This window comes from Cyrtonyx montezumae, unplaced genomic scaffold (assembly GCF_038088225.1).
Source record: "Cyrtonyx montezumae isolate F1298 unplaced genomic scaffold, pur_monq_1.0 scaffold_10, whole genome shotgun sequence".
In the NCBI taxonomy this organism is placed as follows: domain Eukaryota; kingdom Metazoa; phylum Chordata; class Aves; order Galliformes; family Odontophoridae; genus Cyrtonyx; species Cyrtonyx montezumae.
The window spans coordinates 23,547,766-23,574,226 of record NW_027071826.1 but is presented as its reverse complement, the minus strand read 5'-3'; the positions used below and the strand labels follow the sequence as shown (position 1 = coordinate 23,574,226).

The following is a 26,461-nucleotide window of genomic DNA, read 5'->3' as shown; positions in this document are numbered from 1 at the left end:
TGGATTTGGGGGTTTTAGGAAATAAACGTGGTTCCAAGTGAGTGAAATAATATATTTAAAAATACGTCTATTTTTCTCAAATATCTCCTTTTCAGTAAATAATAATAATGCTCCCTAAAATTAAATTTCTCAGTAGCCATTCTGATTCCATAGTTCGTGCATTTTATATTCAAGGTAGTCTTCTTTAAAATTTCTTATGAGTTCAGAGACTGTGCCAAGGATAATTTGTCAGTGTCACCTGCACCGGTGCATTTCCATCACTGGATTAAAGATTTGTTAATGTGTAATTGATAAAGAAAACACCAAGCAGCATTTTGCAGTGATAGGTAGTGGTTTAGAATACCATTTTATATTTTACTCCTGACAGGCATAACACTTCATGTTTGTTTGTTTTTTTAAACCAGTGCATTCATTAAAAACAGAAATCTCATTGAGTTCTTTGATAAGTCTCTTCAGTAACTGTGTGGGTGAGTTCACAGCACCTAATCCATGTTATCAGTCAGAGTCAGTGATTTTTGAATGTATGGTCAAATTATACTGTATTTTACAACTCTCAAAAAAAGAAACAACAACCTAGAGAAAAGGGGATATGCCAATGGCAGCTGTAACTGAGAGGATACAGTTCAGTAATTTTTTAATCCTGAGAAGATATGCAAGTTAAACATATTTGTTACCTGTGTTGTTTTCTTCTGTTTTTGAACATTTTAATTTATAATCAGACAAGAAGAACAGATGTAAGAGTTGTAATTTAATCATTTTATTGCTATCTTTGTATATTTTGAAGAATTAGGTATTGTACTCTTGGGAAGCCATATTTTATGCCTTGTTGGAAAAATGAATAATGTAATAATATGCAAAATGTGAAGTTTTAGAACTTCACTACTGAGTAAGGCATATAAACTAATGATCTAGTTAAAGTCCCTTGTGCACCATAATAAATATGGACTAAATTTGTCATTATAGCTTTAGACAGAGGTTTCAGGCTACAGATTTAATTATATCCTTTTTTAATATTCATAATTCTAAACTGCATAATTCCTTTCTACTATAAAACTGAGTGCTGTATTAAAACAAACAAAAATGACAGATTACTAAATGTATATTAATGTGAAGTCAATACACATTTAATTTCTGAAGAGAGTACTGCAGAAAAGGAAGAGCATGAGATTCATGTTGCTCAGGAGATCTTTTCTTAGATGCTCATCATTTGTATATAGACTGCCTTCTGTTTTAATGCTGACTTTTCTTACAGAGGTTAATTAGTTATTTATGGAACTCATAAAGGCACAGGTGCAGTACAGGAATACTTTTTTTTAGCCATTAAGAAACAGTTATTATTGAAAAGTTTAATTTAGTCTGCATATGGAACAAGTTAGTTGAGACTAGTTGATCTCACGTTTAGTCAACAATGCTTAATGGTGTCTGAATATTAATGGAAATTAATAATAGCCAAATAAAATGACATCACCCTAGAATACTTATTCCACTCATCCTTTCATTGTAATAAATGCTCTGTTGGCTTGAATGTTTACTTTACAGTGTAGACTTGACCAGGTTCTACAGTTAGTTACATCAATTAAAGCTCAACTTAAAAGACAAGTAACTTTTCTGTCTAATTACATATTCTTTGTAGGCTCATGTTAAGTAAATGAAGAGGAAAAAGAAATGTATATGAAGGAATGAGTTTTGACCCAGCCTTTCTTTTGGGAAGGCCCTTAAATGCAAGCAGAGCAATGAAGAAATACAAAGGTATCAAAAACAAATGTGAAGCAGATAGAAAGAGTAAGAGCAGTAACATACATTTTAATGAGGGATAAGCAAAGAAGAAATATTTTATGGGGAAGTGGAAGGAAAGTTCAAGACAAACAATAAATTAGTCAGTATAGTTCCTCATAATTTACAACTTGGGTTCGCTCAGTTGGGTGTTCCAAAGAGGCTAAGGAAGAGCCATGTACCTTCCTGGGTAAAGTCACTGTTGATAAGTCAGTCCCTTGTATACTGAATAAAGTATTGGAGTTGGCTGGTTTGATCATGTCAGATCCAAGGCTTAAAAATAGATGTCTTATCTACCAGAGAGAGTTAGTGTTAGGTATGAAAAAGTTGTTTATGACTTAAATCAACAGTAAGGGGTTTGATTTCTCACCACCTGCATAAATGATCCTTATTTTTCTTTTTCCTTTACTTGCAAATGCACCAGGTAAGAGAAAAGTTAATATTTTCTCAATAATAAAATTCCAAAGTTTTTGCTTTTTAAGAGAAAATAAATTCTATGTGAGATTTCAGCATGTTTTTCATGTGTTTTTCAGATATGGATAGTGAATGATCTTGGGTTAGTTTTGCATTATCTTTTCTATTATCTAGTCTTGTAATTATTATTTCTTGTCTTCTTTATCCATATCAAAATGCTTTTATTTTATCAGAGGGCATATTATAAACATTTTTACATATTTATACATTTTATTATTATGTAAATTGCCAAGAGCTATCACAGAGGTGAAGGAGAGTTAAGAATAAAGGTAGGAAGACTTTTCCAGCAGGCAGTCATTCAGTAGTTACACAAAGGACATATTTCTTCCATCTAAGAAGTAAAATTGTTAAAATCATCAGGAATGCTTTTGCTGGGACTTTACTAACTGCTGCTGGGATGGAATGGAAGAGGAGAGAAAAGGAAGCTGTTTTCAAGTTGGCATTTTGATTTAATCTGCTAAAGCTGGCTAAAACAGGAATATTTTCAGTATTATTTTATGAGTATAGTTTTTCCTTACTTCTGAATTATCAATATTTTCTTGAAGACTTTTGTTGTGTTTTGTTTAGCATAAACATTTTTCTCTTACAGGGATGAATATTAGAATAATATGAATAATAATGCAACCATATAAACATGCAATAGGAAGTTCAGAAATCATCTTACAAAAATATTTGAGAATAATGACATGGAAAGCTGCAAGTTCATATGTAGTCAAAAACAACATAATAGTTATAATCATGTTTACTGTACTATTGCCTAATTATTAACCAAGGAGAATGTCAGTTATGCCAGACATTGGATGAATTCTGAGCAACCCGAGAGTTTACAGTTTAAGTTACAGAAAATGAAAAACTAGAAATTCTGGGGGAAAGACTATCAAACTTAGATGTCATGATTCCCTCCAGTGTAAAAAATTAGAACAGGAAAGGTTCTAAGAAATAACTGAATATATCACTCAGGGTTGCAAAGTGGCATTGTCCATACCTATGGATGACAGATAATAAGTCAGTTGATAGCCTACAACTTAAAACATCTTAGGGTTTTGAACAAGCATTTTCACAAAACATCATACCTCATCATTTAAGATCTTCAGTTTCTATTGGTAGTGTGCAATATGCAAAAGCTTCCATATGCATCACTTTAGCCATGTCTGGAAGTCTGAGAATTTTGGCAAATAATGTGAATTAAATGTAATTCATTATAAAGGTGAGCTTTGGATGTCTGCACATAACTCTCCCATTTGCCAAGTATTCAGATACTGTCTCAGCAAAGAGCTGGTCTCACATACCCTAAAAAAGATGTTAAATTTTTACCCCAGAAGTGAGTTAAATATATATATATATATATATATTGTCCTGAGATTCTACTTATAAAAGGAATTTTATCTTTTACTTGTATTTATTATTTGAAGCCTTTTCCAGCTCTCTCCTATATAGTAGCATATCATCCCATGGTATACTTACCAACTTTGAGGAGTTTAAGGATACTTTAAATGAATTTCTGCTTTTTGAAGATATTAAGGGTTCATGTGTTCAGGCAATACTTGTTCTGGTCTGAAACTAGTGTGATATTCACTATTATACTTTCATCTATCTTGTTCTATGGGTTGATATTTTCAATTAAAAAAATAAATGTCCTGTAGATTTTTTTTTAATTTTTAAATGGAATAATTTTAAGAATAACTTTGGAAGCCTGCTGAGCACATATACAAAGTAACTGTTTTCCATAGCAAGTCAAATGTCTATCAATCAGGAATTAACTTTAAATGGGCTGAATATCGTTAAACACTACACCTACATTCCTTCCTGAGTATCAAATATTTTCCAAGGTCACCTAGCTAGAGTGGTTTATGACAACCATTTGCCTCCACCTGTCCTCTTGTTGATGTCTTGGAAAAATCTCTTCCTCTTGTAGAAAAATGTGTAAGTCAGTGACAAAAAGGGAGCTGAGCAAAAGGGCAGTGTCTCCAATGCATTGACATACAGTAGAGTTATTCCAGAGTAGAGTCATTGGGATATTTTCCTAGCAGTTACATTTTCACATGGCCATAAATACTGTATTCTAGAGAGTTATGGTGATTTTCAGTTAACTTCTGTTGCTGCTTTTTGTCATGGGGTATGATGAGATGGGATGGAATGAGATGGCATGGAAGGAAACAAAATAGATAAAAACATACCTTGATATTTCCATAATAATGATAACTGTTATATTCTGTTGCCAAGGAATAATATCCCCAATCTGTGGTGATTCTTGCACAAGCAGGAACATTCAGATAAACTGTTCAATTAATAAAAAAATCTTCAATTGTATATTCTTGTAAATGCTTTCTTAGGGTTAGCATGTTCTCATTTCAGCATGTAATTTCAAGTGTATGAAATAGAAGGGTGTAATGATCTTGGTAGAGTCAAGAAGAGAGGAATGTATGTTACAGGATGAAGACCCAAAGCCTATCTTGAGGACTACATCTTTTTTTCCTCTACAAGGAGTTGAGATGCCTGAATTCAATACTTAAAATCTGCTATTTAGGTTACTCAGTGTAATGTCCACTCTTTAGGTGTCCTTAGGACTTGCTTCAAAATAGCTAGTGCACTGATAATCCACACTTTTGCTCACTGTAAACAAACCTTCCTATGTACAGAAGCACTTGCCTAAAATGGTCTGCTGGTTCCCCATACCTCAGATGATAATGACAAGCCTGAGGCTTTCTGCTGACAAATGAGGACTTAGAGGAAGTTAAATTGAATCTATAAAGTCACTCACAAGCTTTGTTCTGATTTATCTTTTTCTGACAGAAGCCATAGGTGTCAACTCTGTGGGCAGTGGAGGGATGTGCCCACTTTCCACTTAGAGGGTATTGTCCTACATTTTGTTTCACAATCAAGTGTTTCTTTCTCAACTAATAGCAGCATTTGCAGGTGAAATAAGCGCACATCTTTTATCTCGCCTTTTCAACATTTAGGCATACCTTGTTTCCTAGGACAGGAATAAATGTAGTGCTACTAAATGAAAAAAAAGGCAATTCTTTGTCAAAAAAAAAAAAAAAAGAGCAAGATTAAAGTTTGAGTAGTGCCTTTCCCAAAGGGGGGAGGGATGAAAGAGAAGCTAGTTTCAATAGGGAGAAATGTTCCCTCTCAGCCACTGTAAGCTGTCAGCTGCTGAATCTGTGTTATTTTCAATTAGGCTCATCTGATGCCTGTGTATGCAGGAGACATATGACACTTTGCAAGAGACACAGTGAGCAGCCTAGGTTAACAAAGCCTCCAGTGCCATATACTTAAGAAATAGTTAAATAGCTCAGCGTTATTACAGTTCTCATTTTAAGAACTATTTCAGTCCTTGTTTTAAAAACTACATTCATGGCTCAAAATGAGCCAATGAGATGGAGTTTTGCTGGACTTCCCATGTATGCATTCAATAATGTATTCATATAAGAAAATATCCTGCTACAAACAATTATATGAGCAATTTTACTTGTTCCAGCAAAGTGTTATGATCAACTGGGTTCTTAATAAAAAAACACACACACAAAACAAAACCATCCTTAATGTATTTCCATTTAAAATTAAAAATATGTACTTAATACATTATTGGGATATATTAAAACATAACGACCACGATAAAGGCTTTAAAAATATTACATTATTACATTAATTGAAAAAACATGAAATTTTGTCTCCTTAGAAGTTAATTTGGAATCATTAAGTGTGTGTAATTTGATCAGTACAGTATGAAGCTGGGCTCATTCTTTTGTTTATTCTCTGTGATTCATTTTATTGCACTGCACAGGTCCTATACATGACACGCCATTTGGCTGAATACTAATGTCTTTATTTTTGGTGTATTGACTATACTAAATAACAGTTTTGTACTTAGGGCTTACAAAGCTCATTTGAATCGCTCAAGACATTGCTCCTGGATCTTGATAAATTTCTCAAGACATAGAGAACGAAGTGGCTAGTGGTTCATCTGTACAGGAGCCACATGTCATCTGCTACAGATGAAGAAAGATCTTTTTGTATCTAAGGAATAGAAATATCCTCCTGCTTCACTGGGCTGAACTTTGTGTTTATGTTCACATTTTAATGTGACTCAAGACATGAAGTCTGGCAGCTTCTTTATCATTTCCCCACATTTTGCCTTTTCCCCATTCCAAAAACTGACGCCTTTCTTCTCTCCAGTAGAACAGACGATGTTTTCACCTTTCTAGTTTGATCAGCTTGCAAGCAGATGTTCTTATGTAATTTTTAATTAATTGATTTCTTCCTTGGAGGGATTTGGTTCATCTGTTTTAAAAAGATACCTTAACTTTTAAAAAGGGGGAAAAAAAGCACTCTTGCTTGTTGCCTTGTGTGCTTCAAAGTGAAAATACAGTAACGTATGTCAGTGAGATTAAAGCAGTCTTAAAGTGTTTGAAAATGTTTATGCATCTACGTACAAATATTATCTAAAATGTTTGTATTGCATATGTAATTTGTGTCAATGGCATTGCACCTCAGTACCAGTTTGCCTTGTCCATCCTGAATTTCAGAGTTCCACAGTCTCAGTCACCTCTTCTTTCTGCATCCAAAACAGAACAGGAGAGTGAGAAATTAGAGTACCTGAACATAGTGCTGTTTACTTTCTTCCTTTTTCTTTTTAAGTCTTTTAGTGTTCTTTCCCTTTGCTAAGCATTGAAGGAGTGAGGTTGTAATGACAGGTAACATTAAGACCTTGACTTAGCAGAAAGAGAGGGCAGTTTCCAGTGACAGTTTGACTCCCAAAATATTCTCCAAGCGTGAAAATTCCTTTTCCTGTGAAGTACTGTCCAAGGCATTGTCCTTAGAAAAGCTGATCTTGTAATCCAACAGCCAAACCACTGATGAGCACCCCCAATTGTATTTCAGTTAAGATGAGCTTGGTTATTTAGGCAGTACAATTCATAGTTTTTTCCTGTCATTCCTTAGCTTAACTGAAGTGCTTGTTAGGGAAAGTTAATGTTTGCTAGCAAAATGGGAGAATAGTAATTTTGTCTGGAATGAGTTTGTAAGCAGCTAGAAACTGCAAGATTTCAGTTGGCATAGGTGGTATTTGAAAAGACATGTACTCATCATCTCATACAATGGATTATATGTGACTGTATTATCCTAAGTATACAGAGATCTGTAGAAAGCTTATTTGGATGTTACCGAGCCTCATCTCTGATCAGTTATCTAGCATTTTAAATGTTAAAAAACTTTAAGGAAACAATTTTGTAACAACAAGCAACGTTTAAAAATCTACCAAACATTTAAAAATCTACCAAAAAAAAAAAAAAAAAGAAATGAAATTGATATGCACCTGTACCAGTCTAGATTGGAAAAGTCCAACAAATGAGTTTACACATACAGCTAATAATAACCAACAGCAAACAACTTTTGTTTCAAAGAATGGCAACCAGAGAGGATGCTCCTTTCCCATTGAAGGCTTCCTTCGCACTAGTATTTCAGCTAAGATCAGACAAATGATAAGAAGGAGCACCTTTATGCTGGAGCATCTTCATATTCTATGAAATGTACACTTTGACCTAAGGTATCATAAGGGAAAAAAAAATCTATTCTGTGAGGAGAGACTTAAGTATTTTACAGGACTAAAGCTATGCATTTCTGAGCAGAAATGAGTTAGCCCTAACTAAAACTCATAGAAACTGTCTTTCTAACTAAAATCTTTTTGGAAATCCCATCAGTTCCCATAAAACCTCTTGAATCTGTAACCTGTCTGTGATTTTAAAATAATCTTTTGTCTTACCGAAACTCCCAAACAGGGAGTATTGAATCTCCCTGTTAATGCTGAGAAAATGTGTTCATCATAGTTGAAGTGTGTGTTGTATACCTGCCTTCCATTCCTGAAGGGAGTAATAAATAAAAGACAACTAATTGTTTAGTAGCAGATCTGACAGAGAGGAGATACAGGGTCAGAGAGGATCAATCCTACATAAATTGCCCCGGCAGGGTGAAGGGGCATTTTACATTTGGTTACTGAAGTTTTGGAGGATCAGTAGGAGAGATGTGTTGTGTGCACTGTACAATAACAATAGTGAGATTTGGCAGCTAAGCATTCGTGAGTAATTGATTTTCACCATGTCCCTTGTTTGCACTGTAGGCAGTAAGGACACCATCATACTTTAAAGAAAGAATGTAACAAAGAAAGTTGTATTGCTGGGATCACAGGGTCATTCAGGTTAGGAGGAACCTCAGAGTAGTCTCTAATTAAACCAACTGCTGAAAGTTTAAACAGCTATGAGATCACACCATTTGCAGTTTTATCCAATTTGATCTTAAAAACTTCACACATCTCAGGACACCATTTACTGCACATAATTAGCAATAATGAAAAAGTACCTCTTTATAAAAACCTTCCATGGTTCACACGAACACCATGCTTTCTCAGAGTTCAGACCATAGAAGTTCAGACCAGAGTTCAGAGTTCCTACCATTTCCATAAAAACATTAGCAGAATTTCTAAAAACTCTTAGAAGAAAATGCAGTTTGTAAAATGGTTTGTGCTGCCAGTGTTTATTTGAGAATAAGTCTGTTTGCAATGAATTCTGAGCGTCAGTGGTTCAAATTGTTTCCAAACCTCCCCAGGATCTAGGTGGTTTGGATTTGATAGCACAGATGTGGGCCAGTCTATAACTCTAATATAACTATGCTTCAGGCACTGTAATCCTTTAAGTTTGTTGGATGCACCTGAATTACTGAATTTACCAATTGCTTAAAGGGAACTAATTTATGTACAGCTCTAGATTAAGATTTCAATTCTGCTATTGCATTTGTGCAGTTTTTTATTGTTGTTTTTGTTTTTGTTGTTCTGATCAAACAGTTCTGGCTAGCTGATGCTGGACAGTTAAAATTTTGTCCTGGTGATTTTTATTTGTAGTACTGTAGAATGCTTAGTGACAGAAAATGATTTACAGTTTACAGTATCAATTAATGTTTTAAATGAAAAGAAACAAAAAAACTTGGGGCAGGAGAGAAAAGGATCCTGGAAGAAATACTTCCATTTTTGTCAGGTGCTAGAATCTACAGTCAAATATTTCTGAGTCCTTCTGATTACACCCCTCAGGTGGATGAGTCAGAAGGTAGTTCCGTGGGGAGCAGTGCCCTCAGGTTTGTGACCATCTATGGTAACTGAATAACAATGAGTCTATGGGTCCTGATGAGATGCATCCCAGAGTCCTGAGGGAATTGGTTGATGTCATCACCAAGCCACTCTCACTGATATTTGAAAAGTCATAGAAGTCAGGTGAAGTACCTGGTGATTGGAAAAAAGGCAGTGTCACACCCATTTTTAAGGAAGATACAAAGAAAAGCCCAGGGAACTGCTGACCCATCATGCTCACCTCTATAACAGGGAACATCATGGAACAGATCCTAATGAAAGCTATGCTAAGGCACATGGAAGACAGGGAGGGGTGATAAAGGACAATCTACATGGCTTCACCAAGGGCAAATCCTGTCTGACCAACCTAATTCCTTACTATGATGGCGTAACTGCATCAATGGAGAAGAGGAGAACCACTGATATCAACAATATGGTCTTCAGGAAGGCCTTTGGCATGGTCCCCCACAGCGTCTTTCTCTCCAAATTGGAAAGATGTTGATTTGATGGGTGGAATGATTGATGGACCAGGAACTAGTGTGACCAGGAACTGTTCCTGGTTCCAGGAATCGGTGACTAGGAGTATCCTTCAAGGGTCATTACTGGCACTGGTGCTTTTTAATACCTTCAACAATAACGTGAACAGTGGGATTGAGTGCACCCTCAGCAAGTTTGTGGATGACATCAAGCTGTGTGGTGTGGCACACACTCAAGGGTCAGGACACCATTCCGAGAGGCTTAGACAAGCTTGAGCAGTGAGTCCAGGGGAACCTCATGAGGTTCAACAAATAGAAGTGCAAGGTCTTGCACTTGGGTTTTAGCTACCTCCACTTTCATTTCAAGCTGAGGAATGGAAGGATTGAGCACGTTCAAGGTCAGGCTGGATGGGGCTCTGAGCAACCTGATCTAGCTGTAGATGTTCCTGTTCATTGTGGGGAAGTTGGAATAAAAGACCTTTAAAGGTCTCTTCCAGCTCAAGCAATTCTATGGTTCTATTAAATACCAGACATGGTAAATACTACTGGAGCAGCATTTAGTTATTTTGCAAAGCTTTACTTGACTCTGTAAAAGTAGGCTTTACATTATCCTGTACTTATTGCTGGATTTCCTCTGTCAACAGACAGGCTGAGGTTATAACAACAGTTTAAGACTGGAAATATTTGTGTTCAGAAATCTGACAAGATTTGCTAGTTGTGACAACTGATTTGACAATGACCAGTGATTTAGGTCTACCTGTAATAAGTGAATTAATCTGTGTTAAAACATAGTGATCTGTCATGTTTAGAGATACCTCAACAGCTGGCTGACTTGTTCTCTGTCAAGCTAGTTTGTCCTGTGCAAATCTTCTGTCAAGTAAGAAAAGGAACTGGTGAGAGAAAATTACATGGCACTTTAAGAGTTAGTGATGAATTTTTCTTCCAACATACCAGCTGTGCCAGCAACACTATTTTTTGTGGCATTAATCAAATATCTTGCCTGTAGCACCTTCGTTTTCCCAAGGGCTAGAAGATGAATCTGTCAAAAAATTTCACTGGGATTTGCCAAGAGCTTTTTCTAAGCTCAGGTACTGGTCTGTGTACCACTGAAGTTTGCACAAGGCTTTCAGGGTTTCTGATCCCAGAATTGAAAGTTCTGTAGTGAAATTTTACCCTATACATGAATTCAAATCCATCATTACAGTGAACATGATGAAATTAAGGAGCCTGACATACGGCCAAATGCTCAAGTTTTATTAATGTATTCCAATTGCTGGCTTACAGCTCTGTGTTTATTTTTAGTTGTAGTCCTGCAATTAGCAAAGTAGAAGAACAACTGAAGGCCATAAATTGATCCAGACTTTTTTCTACAGCTGCAGAAAATAGGCAGAAGTTTATGTTGATGAACACAAATATATATTCTATTTTTATTAAAAGTATAAACTGTAGAAAGTTCCAGATTAAGATTTCTCATAAATAAGATTCTATTTTATTTTAATCCATGTTGGATAGAATTGTATTTGTATCTTACTCTATTTTTTTATTACTAAAACTTTTACAATTAGTCCTGGACTATTTCTTATATTATCATTGGAATTCAGATGCAGCAGCTGTGAGAAACAATAGATTCCAACTCGGGTGAGAGAACAAGCATTCTTTTACCTTTTATTCATGTGGCTATATACCATTACATAAGCTTATTTTCACAAATGTGCTGTATGCTTTCATAGCTTAAAGGCTGCTAGCAAAGCTGGTCTTAGTCATCACTTAAAAGCTGCAGAATACAGAAATGTAGCACTGTATAGTTAGTAAGATATTCAAATCCCTGCAGACCCTCAGTCTTGGAGAAGAAAGGCTGAAGAAAACAGTTTCCCTAATTTATTTTCCGAGCAATGCTGACCTGTGAGAAGTTAAGGAGATGCATGCAGCTTAATAATGGATGTGATAAATGCTTCACCAGAGTGAGACCATGCACTGAGCCAACATCTGGTTCCTGAAATTGCTGTTTTTACCCCAGTTCTACTGATGATTCCATTCATAGATTGGCTTTCACAATACTGCTACTAGTTCTTATAGATACTTGAGTGTTTGATTCACGTGGAATGGAGAGGAATGAGTAGAATCCATTCAGTACAACTTCTTCCGTCTCTGCTGGAAACCACACATAGACTAATAGCCTCTCTGGTTATTTCAAAGGCTTCTAATAAATGCAGTAGTTAAAGGATGACACTGAACACAGCCCTTGTGAGGGAAGCCAATTCATCAGCAAGCCAACATTATTCTTTTTTCATACTGAGATCTGAAATTAGATTTGAAAGGACCTAGGCTATGCTGTTGACTTTATCTGATTGTCACTCCATTGGACAGGCATTGGCTGTGGATAAAAAAAACTTTCCAAACTGTTTTTTTGTGCTCCTAATTTCAGTAGTACCTTCTAGAGCCCATAGAAGTGTTCCTCAGATTGTTTTTCTTTCATGACACCTTGAAGATTGCCCCATAGCTACTGGCCCTTAACAATACTATAGTTTCAATAAAGTTGAATTTATTTAATGAGAATGTGATTCTCCCTACAAAATGCACAGGATGTTGGAAACATTGTATGAGAGCTTTTTTGAAAGGATTGTCTCCTATTTTATTATGTTGGTCCACCATGTCAGAAGCAGATGTTGGTGGTATGGTAGTAGAGGTTGAAAACTTCCATCAGTATTCCATTCAGTACTGTAGACACTGCTGAAATACACCACCCATCACCTCACTTTGCTCACATCCAGTGTTTGGTCTCCATTAATGGTCAGCAAGTATCAACAAATGTCAGTGGGTGCCGTTTTTTAACACATACATAAATTCAATGGCATTCATTGTGGTTCTGAAGGGATCTCAACAAACTGGAAAAGGTGGGCCTGTGTGAACCTAATGAGGTTCAACATATCAAAGTGAAAGGTTTTGCACTTGAGTTGGAGTAATCTCAGGTACATATACAGACTGGGAGAAGAACTCCTTGAGAGTAGCCCTGCGGGACCAGGACCTGGGTGTCCTGGTGGGTGAGACTGAACATGAGCAAGCAGTGCGCTTTTGCAGACCAACGGTATTCTGTGACAGGGGTTTTGGAATCTGATGATCCTTGGTGTCCCAAGGATCAACCTCTACTGCCATACCACCACCATCTGCTTCTAACATCACAGCCCAATGTAATAAAATAAAAGGCACCACTTTTGGAGCAGCCTTTGTGCAAAATATAGAAAATCCTACTCTGGGGAATTACATGTGTTTTTTTCTAACAACTTTTTTTCCTAATGAATTGTGAGATAGTCTTATAGAGGTTTCTATGTTCATAACCACTTGTAATTGATAGTTTGTTCCTTTATTAAATAATAAATTAAAATCAGGCACAAATTAATATAATAGTCATTGATAATAGAGTTCCTACCAGCAACATGAATAGGTGCATAAATTCAAATTCAAAATCAAATCCAACTCATTTATATATTTCTGACACCTGAATCCTTTTCTCAGTTTGCATAACCCCACTGTCAGTGGCATTCACACAAGCCTAACAAATGCTATGTGAAAGTTTAGGGATTTTTGCATTGTTTAGAGTGTCTTCATAATCTAAATTAAAAAGAACAAGCCAAGCAGTGATCAGAAATATCAAGGATCTTGAGATTAAAATTAGTTTAAAATAATTAAAATAGGTTTTATAAGAGTTTAAAGAGGAATTTATTATAGATATAGTACTACAACTACTGTGCTAGGTAGTATGTGACATACCTGTCTGTCAGCTTTCCTGTCTGTCTACCTTTCTGTCCTTTCTAAAGCATTTCTGACTGCAGAAGTACTTCAAAAATTGCAGTAAAGAAATAGAGTGAGAGCTTTCTTTAATCATGCTATTGTATATCCAAAAAGGTATATTCTTTTGGATGTAGTGTATTTTACAATTTGACAAGTTGGAACTTTGTAAACTGACAATTGGGCACAGAAGAAGGTATCCATTTATCTCATATATGTCTTGAGGAGGCAAAGCTGTCAGAAGAAATCTTATCACGTTGTGCCCCATTTGTTTTCTGTAGTGATTTATGATGGTTTTGAAAAGGTCTTGTGATCCCATAGGCTGCCACAATTCTCTGACTTTTCTCTGTCAATGGATCAGATTTTTGACATTTTCTGAGAGCATTCAGAAAAGATTTGATAAATCAGCTTGTGGTGTTTATTTTAATTGATCTGAAGCCCATTCCTTCTAGAATTCATCAAACATTGTGACAAGGCCTGGGTGTGCTGCAATGAGAGAACTGGATTGGCCATACTTCTGTGATGTTGATATAGATATTTTGTTGAAATTTTACACTCATAGACGAGAAGATGTCATAACTAATTTAGAATGCTGTAAATCTTTTGATGCAGATTCTAATTCATAAATCTCATCCTTCACATGTGATTCATGATATGATAGACAACCTTTGATGAGAAGGTACTTTTGTGTGTGCTCCAAGTTCTTTGCATTTTTTTCCTCTTCAGAAATAAAGCACTTCAGAAGATCAGAATTGCGTTAAGAAAGTGCTGCTGTTCTCATTCTTTTGCATCTGTTCTTCTTCTTGTAAGGGGTAAAATTTCTTCTTTTTATGATGCAAATGAATAAAATTGTGTGTGTGTGTACATGTGCTGCAGTTCACAACAGGGAAAAAAATGTAACTGATTGCAGTGGTTCTGGATGAGGAGTCATCGCGTTTGGCTGGTATAACCTCAGTCTCTTTTCTTCTCTCACAGGAACCTCCATCTGTTGAAAACATCACCACAAACACCTGTCCTGATCAACCACAGTCAGTGTCTTTGATCTCTTCACTCATTCCTGTTGCGCTTGGTTGGTAAACCTGTAAGGAGACCATTGAAGGATATGAGCCTCTCTCTGATCAGCCAAACCACTCTTTTTAATGCTAAACTGAGGCATTTCTGCTGAGTGGTGGCTGTGGATGGTCAAGGAGGGAATTTGTGGTGGTGTATTTGATCTCTGTAATTAAGGGAAATGAGCATGGGATAACTGATAAGCAGACTGGCCTATCAGGCAATGACTGATAATAAATAAATAAATGTCACTCAACGTTGTTGCCAAGAAAACTGCTGAGGACTGGAATCAATCAATGTCTGTTTATCTGTCTAGGACCCTAGCTTCAAATATAAAGTTTAGGTAGTTCTATACGTTACCAGAATAATGAAGTAACAAAGCTGAGCATTTGAAAGTTAGGTAGTATAGAAAAGTAGTATAGAAAGCTAGAATAAATTTACTAGTCTACTATTCATTTACCATCTTTCTCAAAACATATTTTTATATTCTTTCTTCTCTGTCATGCTCATGGCACAACCAGATACAGAACCGAGTCTACTTTTATTCACTGCTATTAGTTCATGCACAGAACACAGGGGACCATGTACTCTTTTCCTGCAATAATCTGTTTCATTTGCATTTTGTCATCTGCATGTAGAGAGGCCTCTTTGCGAAATGTGAAGTTGTTGCTTTTCTGCATTGTTTGTCTTCTAGAAAGTGCTACTGGTATGATCTACAGAAGTGAAGCACAACTGAGTTTGTGCTCCACTCTTCTGGCAATTCAGAAGATGCAGGCAGATTCTGAGTCTTTAGTGAGTTGTTGAGAGTACATTTAATAGGAAGTTTCCAGTCTTACAACTCAATTCTATTTTAATTTGAAGAGATAAAAGATGCTTTTCTGAAACCTAGTCATGCTCTTTCAAAATCTTGCACTGGAGGAGTAAAATTGGACTTCTTCAGTGAAGCAATCTTTCTAGTTTAAAAAATATGTATATACTTATATCAACAAATCTACTTTTCCATGCTATCTTGATTTTTTTTAAAGAGATACTGCTGAAGGAAAGAAAACCAAGCGAAATGTAACCTGAAAAAACTGGATAAATGGCTTTTTGTGAGATTCTTAAAAAAGGATGGAATCGCAGTATGTAACCATAAAAAACTGAAGAACGTGTTCAAAAATCATCTACTCAGTGCAGGGCTTTATAGATTACTAATTCCTTTTTGCCATTTATTGCTGACTTCCCTGTTGGTTAGTGGAAAGGTCAGCAGTTTCTCCTGCCATGCATGGGTCAAGGCATCCAGACTTACCTTTATCACCTGGCACGTTTCTGAACTTATTTCCCTTACCTATGGCTACTTCTACACACACATAAACGGAGGTTTGTTTACTGATGTTTATGTGAGATGACCTACAAAGCTGTATTGAAGGCTCTTTTTTTTAAGCTGAGAGAGGAGCTATCAGTATGCCATGCTTTGCAGTGGAGTCTTCTACTATTCAACATGAAGAATAAAATCTTAAATTTTCTTCAGCGCTGTGGTATTCCAGGTGCCATCAGACAAGGAAAATAGCAGACCAAGTAGGTGTAATTAAATTTGAGGGGTTGAACGTTTTGATTCTGCTTTTCTTCTCCTCAGGCTTTTATTTATCTTTCATCCTGCTCATCTTTCCATCTCAACATTGTTTTTTGGGGATTTTTGTTTTATTTTCCTTCTAGGGTAACAGTAGCATGACAGCAGTTGTCTGTGTGCCTGATTCTCAGCTCTGCCATTTCATAAGAATCGTTCTTTAAAGGCTTTGAGATCCTGACTTGATCTGGTACTGGCATTAGGCCAAGACTCAACAGACAAATCTGTCTGCATTTAATCTTCCCATCATTTTGGTCCAATCTATCTGTGTTCAGTCTTGATGTACAATGCCTTTCCTACTCCAGCGCGTGTTGTCACCTTAAATAGAAGCAACTGGTGTTGCCAAAGTGTGTATAGTGGTTGACCATTCATTTTTCTTACGATAAATATACATCAGAATTTAGAATGGACATTTCAAAAGGACAGAGCCACTTCTAAGCAGCCACACTGCTGCTTAAAAGATACCCCAAGACTCTCCAGGCGGGCAATTTTAAGGAGTGCTGGCAGCTCTTAGCACACACTTTAAAAGCCCGTGCCTTGCCAAAAGGAATGTTTTCCAGTATGTCTGTAATTCAAGGTTTTTCTAAAATTGTTTTTTATTTGACCAACTGCCAATCTAATCAGTTGGTAATGAACTCAATGTTTTCGCTGTGAGCTAAAGTAAGAAAGCAAGAGAGCACTCAAAGTCTGCAACAGCAGGATCAACAGATTTTTCAGTGTTACTTCTCCATCAAAGAAGCAAATAATTTGGAATTTAAATGAACAGTAAAATTAACCACTTTTTCAAATTCTTCCAAGTGTTCTAAAGCTTCTGTCTGATATTTTTCACTGAAGATAGCTGAAAAAGAACTTTATTATTGTTCTCCAACAATGTTTTCTGTTTGCCACCACCAAAATATTGAGAGGCTTTCACTTTTCCTGAAGCGTATTCTTCTTCTTATGGTCATTATAAATATATGTGATAAGCATTTTGTAAGAATATATTATAATGTCATAATCATTTCCTTGTTATTGTGTACCATGTTATTCAGGAGAACATAGATCTTCATTCAGAACTACTAAGAATTGCCATGGCTGTGTTAAAACCAGTGCAGCTAGATCAATTTAGCAATCTCAGAAACATGGTTTGAATTTTGAGTGGTTCAGGAGTTGGACTCAGTGTTCCATGTTGGTCCATTCTAACCCCGGATACTCTATGATTATACGATTCCAATTTACTCCAACTAAGGTCTTCTGTTTATTTAATATAGGTATTCTAAGTGCATATTTTAATAGTGATTCTGGAGTCATTATGCAGTAATGAACAGTTCTCAGTTATTCCTGCTTTGCTCTACAGGAGCCCCACTGCTAAAGTTCATCAAACAATAATTCTTGATACACCAGAATTTGTGTTAGAATAAAAACTTAAGTTATGTGTTGAGTGAATTAAGAAAGTATTTTCTTGCTAATCTTTGGGTACAGATGCTTGCATTCAACCTGAAAGGTACCATGGCAAGCAGGTGGTACAACAATCTTTGCCCAGAAGTATCAAAGTCTTTTACATGGCAGCATTCCAACTACAGTCTGGAAGTAGCTTTTAGAGAAGTTCTCAATGAGATTATGTGAGCCATTTTGGAATTTCCATAGATTATGTCTCTGGTTCTTCCCCATAGGCAACACCCTGAGTTTTTAGAGTATGCTTTAAGACTTACAGTGCTTGTATTCATCAGCTGGAAATACTGTGGGATTTTGAAAGGTCATATCTTCCAAGAAGGAAGCAGGAAGGGTCAGGTGTAGCTGCACTGCTATGCTTCTTCCCGGACCACAAAAACAAAACAAAACAAAACCAAAAAAAACCCAACACCGAACACAGAGAAAGGCATCTTAGTGTGGTTTTCTCGCTATATTAGCATCTAGCCTTCATAATTATCAGTAGTCATACAAGTGCTCTTACTGAATGGTGATGACAGTTCACAGATTACGGACTGATTGTTCTGCTAGGAACCAGATTATTCTTAACATTTTACCAAGAGATAAAGGATTTGATTTTTTTCCTTTGCTTTTTACAAAGTTTAGTGCTGCCCAGTGTAAAGGAATAGCACAGTACTTCTTAATATAATTGATCTTCTTATGGACATATATGTAAACATCCAGATGGAAAAGTCACTCATATGTTTATGATTACAACTCAGCTAAGGTGTACTTATTTCACTGGTCATCTGTAAAATCCTTTTACTGACATAAATCTTGGGTCTTAAACATGTAGAGGAGTAAACTAACCAGCTAAATGAGGAGAGACGGTACACTGCTAATGGATAGTGCATTGAAACTAGGTGTTATCAAATCATTTGTTGCACTAAGTGCTCTCTCAAATACTGTTGTAAAAACAATTAAAGTACTGATGGCAGGCTTAAGTTACTTCAGATCATCTTGCAGAATTGATCCACAATTATCTTTGTAATCCCTGAAGCCCCAATCACTAAGTCCTCCATCCACTTTATATTTCCTACACAGTTGTCATACCTGTCAGCTGCCATCCTCAAAATCCACTGAAACAGTAACTTCACTGGATCAAGGAATTCCATACTGTGAAGCTGCTTCTACTCTCAGTACTCTAGTTCATACTGTACTAAACACCTGTATGACACTATACACATCAGCTTTCAAACAGCAGAGATTCTGTAGCTTTGTGAGCTGTATCTATGAATGTGTGTGACTATAGAGTAAGTGAGATGCTGAATTAGATGTTCTCTGTGTGAACTTAATTGTCATTTGGAAGATCCTTATCTTTATTTACTGTCACAGGGCAGCTAGTCATTCTTCTTCTTAAAAAATACTATGCTTATCTCTAATATGAATCTCAAAATGTAATAGAAAAAATGCCTTTAGTGCAGTTTGGTATGAGCCCTCCAAAAGGTAATAAAAACATTATCATATCAAATGTGTAATTCATATGGTTTCCCACCTTTCTTCTGATAGTTAGAAATGCATCTCCCCTCAGCAGGAAAAATGTCGGTCCAAACTATTAAAGTTTAGCAAAACAACGTGGCACAAAATTGGAGAAGAGCAAATGTTAGCCTGAATTACAGGCGGTAATTTTTGTGCTGCCCATAATGATTTGGAGAATTGTTTCTCTCACATCATCATTTTAAAATCTAGAATTCAGAGTTCCTTCTATGGCTAATGAGATGAGGAAAAATACATGTGATGCAGAAGGGCATGTTTTGCCTAGCTTTTACCTGGTGGATGTTAGATCCAGCAGATAATAATGGAAGAAGTGCTGGATAGCTTATTGATGGGGGGGATGAGTTGGCACATTAGTTTGCTGTGCCAGTTCTAAGCTATGAAGTCAAACCAAAAATACTCCCACCAGAGACGTCACAGTGAGAGGATCTGGTTGAAAAGGTTTCTTCCTCTGCAGCCCCTGTACAGGACCAAGAACTCATGCTTATTTTCTGCAAAACAAATTTGTGTAGGCATCAGTTCCAGTGTCACCAACCCTAACTCTCAGAAAGAGTTTTTGATTGCCTTCCTACTGATACAGCCTTTCCCCCTTTATATAGTCTCCCCAGTTCAGTTACTGGATGTCAAGGCACTTCTGTTTGTTTTATTGCCAGCATATTGAACCATTAGAACAGAAGGCACCACTTAGTCCATTACACTGTCAATTTTCAGTTTAAATACCATTCTTGTAGGCTTGTAAGGGATTAGAATTGGTTTGAGTGGCACTGTGAATTTTTCAGTCTCCATTGCACAAAACAGGGAGTTGTTCTCTCTCCTTGATGATAAGTTGCTAACAGAAAGGGAAGAAAACAGAATTTCAGTTATTGAATATTTAATTCTGGACAGCAGTTTAATCAGAAGTGGGATTTGGGCAATTGCTCTAGCCCCAACCTAACATACTACAGTTTCAGTTCTTAGTATTCCTTAATTATTCCACTGAGATGTTTGAGGAGCAACTAGTAGTAAATGAACTTGGCAAATCAGCTATTACCCAAGTAATGAAATACAAATACATATGTTTGACAATTCTGCAGGGAAATTGTTGAAGCTAGGATTCTCTGTGGATTGTATTGGCCAAGAGAGAAAAAACAGGTGTTGTTATCAAAATTTGTCTACAAACAGTTTGACTGGAGTTTTAAAATAATGGGAAGTCTTTTTTTTTCCGTTTTAACTAATTCCAAGGATGTCAGCTAATGTATGGAGAGCATTGATTGTCAAATAATGAATCTGTAGCAGCTGTGGATTCACAGTGACGTAGTTCTAAATATTCAAGGATTGTACATTAACATTATATCTAAGGATGTGTATCAGCTTTGCATCTAACCTTAAACAAAAGAGAGTTCAGCTCTACTGAGAAAATTGATTTTATTCAACAGTAAGGCAAGGGAAATTAGTACATTCAATATTTGTAGAAAGAAAATAAGCAAAGCCCACAAGTCTGGGTGGTTTGAGATTGTTCTTTGTTTTAGTAATTATACCTTTATATGTTAGATCTCATATTTGCACTTTGAGAACTATTCTGAATGGTTTATGCATCAATCATGTCCTGGACCTTCTGGATTTCTACACAGTTTTACAATGTCCTTCCAGCTAAACTAATTCAAAGTGAGACTGAGTTTTAACTTTACAGCTCTAGCTATCTCATTCTGTCTGCCTGGGACATTAGAACAATTTAATTAATAACCAAATGTCAGTTGCCTCTAGTTCGTTTGCATGATATCTCAATGTACTAATTTCTCAAATTACTGTAATTTATTATTTAAGCTGCCTTTGATTTCAGGGACAGAGTTGTTTGAATTATTTCATCTGAGACCTTTTATTCATATGCAAGGGGACATAAATAGGAATACTCCATCAGGATGCCTCTACTAATGTTTACTGTGGGATGATAAGCCAAAGTAAAGCTAGGACGGACTCCCAAGCCTCATAGATCTCCATTTTGCCATTAGCTGTACTAGTTTAAACATTATGCCGCAAGAAATATCGACAGGTCAAGTACAGCAGAGAAGAGTGTGTGTCCCAGTGGCCTTTACACTGACAGTTTCTCCAACATTAAAGAGTTAACTAGCAGCCTACCAGCTCAGAGTGGGAGCTAATGAATGAAATGGAGATTGATATAGACTCTCTTTGGAGGTGCATCGATCTGTATCTTCTGAACTCAGCTTAGGAATTCTGCAGGCAGCATTGCATGAGTAACCCTGGCATGGTGCCCATTAGCAAATAACTCTTTTAATGTTTGTCTTCAATTGATTCACTTATTGTTGTACTGACTACTATCCAGTTCTGCAAACTTTCTTGTATTTTGCCACTGTAGTAACGAGCTCTGTAAAGGTTTACAACAGGAATTTGATTTTAGAAGTACAAAATGAAGCAAATTCTCAAGCAACTTTCTTTCTTTCTTTCCTTCTGTCCACTCTTGTTGCCCTGCCTCCTGGGCTGCAGATAGCATGAGGCATGTAACTCTCACTTTCACCCCAAAATTGGAAATTTCAATAAAGTTCTATAATTCATTTTTATTTTACTGTCTGAACTGATACCTCTGAGTGAACAAAAATAATGGGCTCTTAACTGTGAAGCATTTCTGGTTTTTACTTGAAACTGATACTGAATTATGAAATGCATATGAGAATCTTTTTATTATTATTATTATTTTTAATAGCCTTTGGTGTGGAATGTACCTACAAAGACTGTAGATATTTCTGCGTTTCAACAGGAAGGGTTTCCATATTTTTTTACTCAGCAGGGCAAGAGATGTTGGTCCATTGTTGAATAGCAGGGAAAGAATTAATCTTCCATATTCAACTGTCTGAAAAGAATTAACCTAGTTCAAGTCTTAAGTCTAAATTGCAATTCACTCTTCCTATTGTGGGCTCCTTTGAGAATTTAACTGGAGATAGTCTCTAATTTTTCTCCATCAACTATAGAGGAAGCATGTAAACCCAGCTTTCGCTATTTGACTCCAGTATTCTGACAGGAAACCCTAAGTATATATATAACTTTATGTTTTGTGCTTAATTCTATAAACAAATTTACGTTTGCAAATGAACATTCCTTGCAAATGAGGCTTCCTTCCCAGCCAGAAATGATGACCTAATATTGCCGAGGCAATGAAAACCTCAAAACTTTATAATACCTGCAGGGTCTCAGTATGAGACTCTCGGCTGTAGATTTAATCATACAGCAGATTCAAATGACTTTCTATGTTATACATATGTGTATATCCATTTCCAAAGCATATCAGATTATAAAGCTAGTAATTTTACAATGTTAGAAAGCATAAAAGATGATCTTTCTGTCTGCAATTGAACTACCATTAGGAGAGACAGACAGAAGCCACTTAGTGGCATTTTACAGAAATTTGAAAACAAACATGTCTAAGCATAAGTTATGTTGTTCCATCTGATCTGTTTTACTGTCAGAAGTTGTATAGCTGTCTTTTCTTTGCACACTTTGTTTTACTGTTCATAGTGTACACAGATCTTTTTGTGGTAAAATAATTCTTCTGGTAATAGATATTGTAAATGAAGGTAGAAACTGATGTAAAATTATTAGTTTCCTTTGAAATATGTTTATAATTGAAAATCTAAACAAATATAATATAAGAATTTAACACGATAAATTTAGAATATTTTAATAAATGTAATCGAGAATTTGTGACTTTTGTCACTGACAGTTGTAATCGGGTTTTTTTTTGCTTAATTGTCACTTTTTCTTCTGAAACTTTTGTCTAGGTGTCTACTTAAAGTTAAGTATTATACATCAGTAATTTAGAATGTCTCAGTAAAATCATTATTCTACTAATGATCTAAACATATCATTTATTACAATGATTATTATTTAATTTCATTGATTTAACTGCCTATTCTGATTAAGAAGATGACATAAAAACAAAAATCTGGAAACTTTAGTTTGTGCAAAACTGCTAGTCTTCTTGTTCGCCTTTATTTAACTCACACTTCACAGTAAAATGTATTTTGATTTTAATCTTTTTATTTTTAGAACTCCATTGACTTTGGAAAATTGTTTCTGACTTACACCAGTGTAGATGAGAATCAGTATTAGGCTTGATCCCAGCATATTTCTTAGGATGGAAACAAAAGAATAATTATAAGTAGTTTTTGCCTGCTGAACCTAATGGATTGTCAGACATGCTTGACAGTGTTCTATAGGCAAGGCCACAGAAAATCAATACATCTTAGGCAAAGTCTAATTTATTTGTAGGTTCTTACAACTAATGACTTGCCTTTTCTGTTTGTTGATTTTATTTTTTAGCTTTTGCTCTCACAAATAGCTACAATTTTTTCCTCCCATCATAATACAAACTACAAGAAGTGTGATGTCATTTTAAAATTAAAAATTACCCATCTTTTGAAAAAGATTGTGTACATGAATGAACAACACAAAAATAGAAATTGCAATTGACGTGGTAGAATCAAGTTTATCTGACTTCCCCCTTGGATGACACAATTATTTTTCTTTTGTAATATTTATATTGCAGCAGCACCTACAGGCTCCAAACAGTATTGGATATCTTCCTGTAAGATGCTATACAATTGTGCTCTAACCGAAAATCTCACCTGTGATGAGCTTGTAATCCAAGTAGACCAAACAAAAATAGTATAAAGAATGTAATGCTGTCACTATAAATAGAGAAAAGATATTAAAAAGATAAAATAAGATACCCAAAGACACTTAAAAGCATTGCATATTAGAAGTGATTTCTAACTTATCAGTATAAATGCAGTGCCCCAGATAACAAGACAAAATCTTGAGTCTTATGCTGGGTGGTTATCATGTTGAAAACATTTTCAGTTATACTACAATTCACTCGTACCCATTCTGTAAATGCTATTTCAATAAAACTAGCTTTCAGATTCTGGTTGGAATTGTTCACAGGAAGAAAGATACTTTTTTTTTTTTTTTTTCAATAAGTTTAAACTGAAAACGTAGATGGAGGTTACTTAGTGATTTTTACTGTTCCATCTGGCTTAGTAACTGCTCTGTGGTCCTACCATAATTTAGTATATTACTTGATCCCGTTTCTTCCTGTTAGTCATCCTCATCTTTTCGCTCATGCTTTGCCTGCTGCAGTTCAGGGCATTGACTCCTGCACCATTTTGGTTTGTCAGCACTGACAAACAGATAAGCTACTCTGAGACTTAAATGGGAATTTAATGTGTTCTACCAGAATCCTCAATATTTGTGAGTACATGACCAACTTCTAACAAAACTTTGTAAGGTGAAATCATTGTAACACCATTTTCTTTATCAAAAAAATCATTTCAACACAAAACTGGAACTGCATAAGACACAAATGAGGAAGTAGAGGGTCTATAACAGTAAGATCAGGCATTTCAAAGCAATTCTTTACACTGGTAATAGATATGGCAAATGTATGGATTTTGTTAGGATTGTTCTGACAGCCATGAACACAGATATATTTTACAGCAATGTAACTGTCCTAAATCCCTAGCAGGGAATACAATGACTTGTAGTATTATCTTTTACCGCACCAGTTACACCAGAAAAGCCATATTTGATCAATTTCTTGAAGTTATTTGACTTTTTTAAAAAGCCTATGATAGCCTTTTAACCTTGGCTTAGTTCTAGTTATTCAACCAGTGTTATATCCAATGCAAACATATAAATAAACAAACAAGATACCTAGACAGAAAGAAAAAAAAGATATTTTATATATATCTCACAGTATTTACTAGTAAGATGTGTCCATAAGAATGTAACTCTAGGAGTTTGGACTATGCCTTTTTCTGATTTACTTTTAACCCATATTTTTCTCTGGATATAACAGGAGAATGGAATTTGTAGCACACTTTCTGGCATTATCATAGAAGCACAGAATCATTATCTAGTAGTTAAGTAAATTAGTCAAAATATCCTTATCATACCCAAACAATGCATATTTTGACTGAAATTTTTCTGTTTAACCTTTGCCAAGAGGTCAAACAGGAAAGAAAATTTCTTCAAAACTACTTTTCAGTGATTCAACAGTTGGGGAAAATAAAAACTTGTCACCTGTTGTCAGTAGTTATTAAATCTTTCAACTTGAAAAACAGTCATCTCGATAACCTTAGTAGTCAACACCATACATTACTTAACTGAAATTTATTCTCTTAAATCTTACTCTAAAACATACATGAACAACAAGGAAGGATTTTACTTTGTTGAGGAAATAGCTGTATTTTTCTCTCCCCCTCACCTCTGCATTATTGTTGTTCAGTGCCATCAATTACTTCATCGAATCTTTAAACAATAGTCAAGATTGCTTATTTTGTTCTAACACTTTTAGTTTGACTCTTCTCATCCTGCTTCTTCAAGATAGGACATAACTTGGTGAGTACATAGAATCCAGTTAGTATTACAGTTCATTAGCCATCTCAGATCTTTCACTTACGTTTTAGTCTGGCAAGTTACTGTTTTGAGCCTCATATTTGCACTCACTAGTTTTGGAAACTTTGGCCTAATTTTAATTTTTATCTACCTCTCTTTAGCATAAAAAATATTCCTTAGCACCCTGTTTCTTTTCTTCTAAGATGACACCTTTCAGAACTAGGTTTAGCAGGATGGTGATGATATGTTAAAATAGTCATACACCCAAGTATGTATAAGAATAGGGAAGACAACCTAATGTGTAAGAATAGGGAACACAACCTGGTGCCAGTGGAACTCTTCAGCTCAGCTTAAATGACCCTGTGTCTTCAGTGGAGGCTTTCCGTCTGGGACATTGTTGGGTTGGCAAACAAGAAAAAGCACAAAATGTCAGTGAAGGGCAGTGAGGAGGAGATGGATGTAGTCTGCTTAGATGGAATTATGGAACTAAAAAATTTATTCTTGACAGTTAAAGAACAAAGAAAATATCCTTAGCATATATGCATAGAGGGACGCATCTTAATACACACACACACACACGCAATAGTATCATGTGTAGATTATGAGTATGTATCTCAAATAAGCCACTAACTTCCAACCTGTTTGTTCTTTTAAATGAATGGAATTTGTCAATTATCACTCATGCAGTATGATGTAAATGTAAATCATTCAAGACTGCTGATAAACTATTACAGTGCTATACTTAATGTATCTGCTCTTCTGCTCTTTGATGCAGCAGTATATGCAATGACTAAGTTGTCTGGGAAAGGAAATCTTAACCAGAACTGGAATCAGTCACAACTTCATGCT

The 26,461-nt window shown here is 35.7% G+C and overlaps 1 protein-coding gene across 7 annotated transcripts in view; it reads left to right on the top strand.

Annotated features, from left to right (window-relative positions):
* NPAS3 (neuronal PAS domain protein 3) overlaps positions 1–26,461 on the top strand; it is a 597,540-nt gene that overhangs the window by 442,912 nt on the left and 128,167 nt on the right. The window lies entirely within an intron of this gene.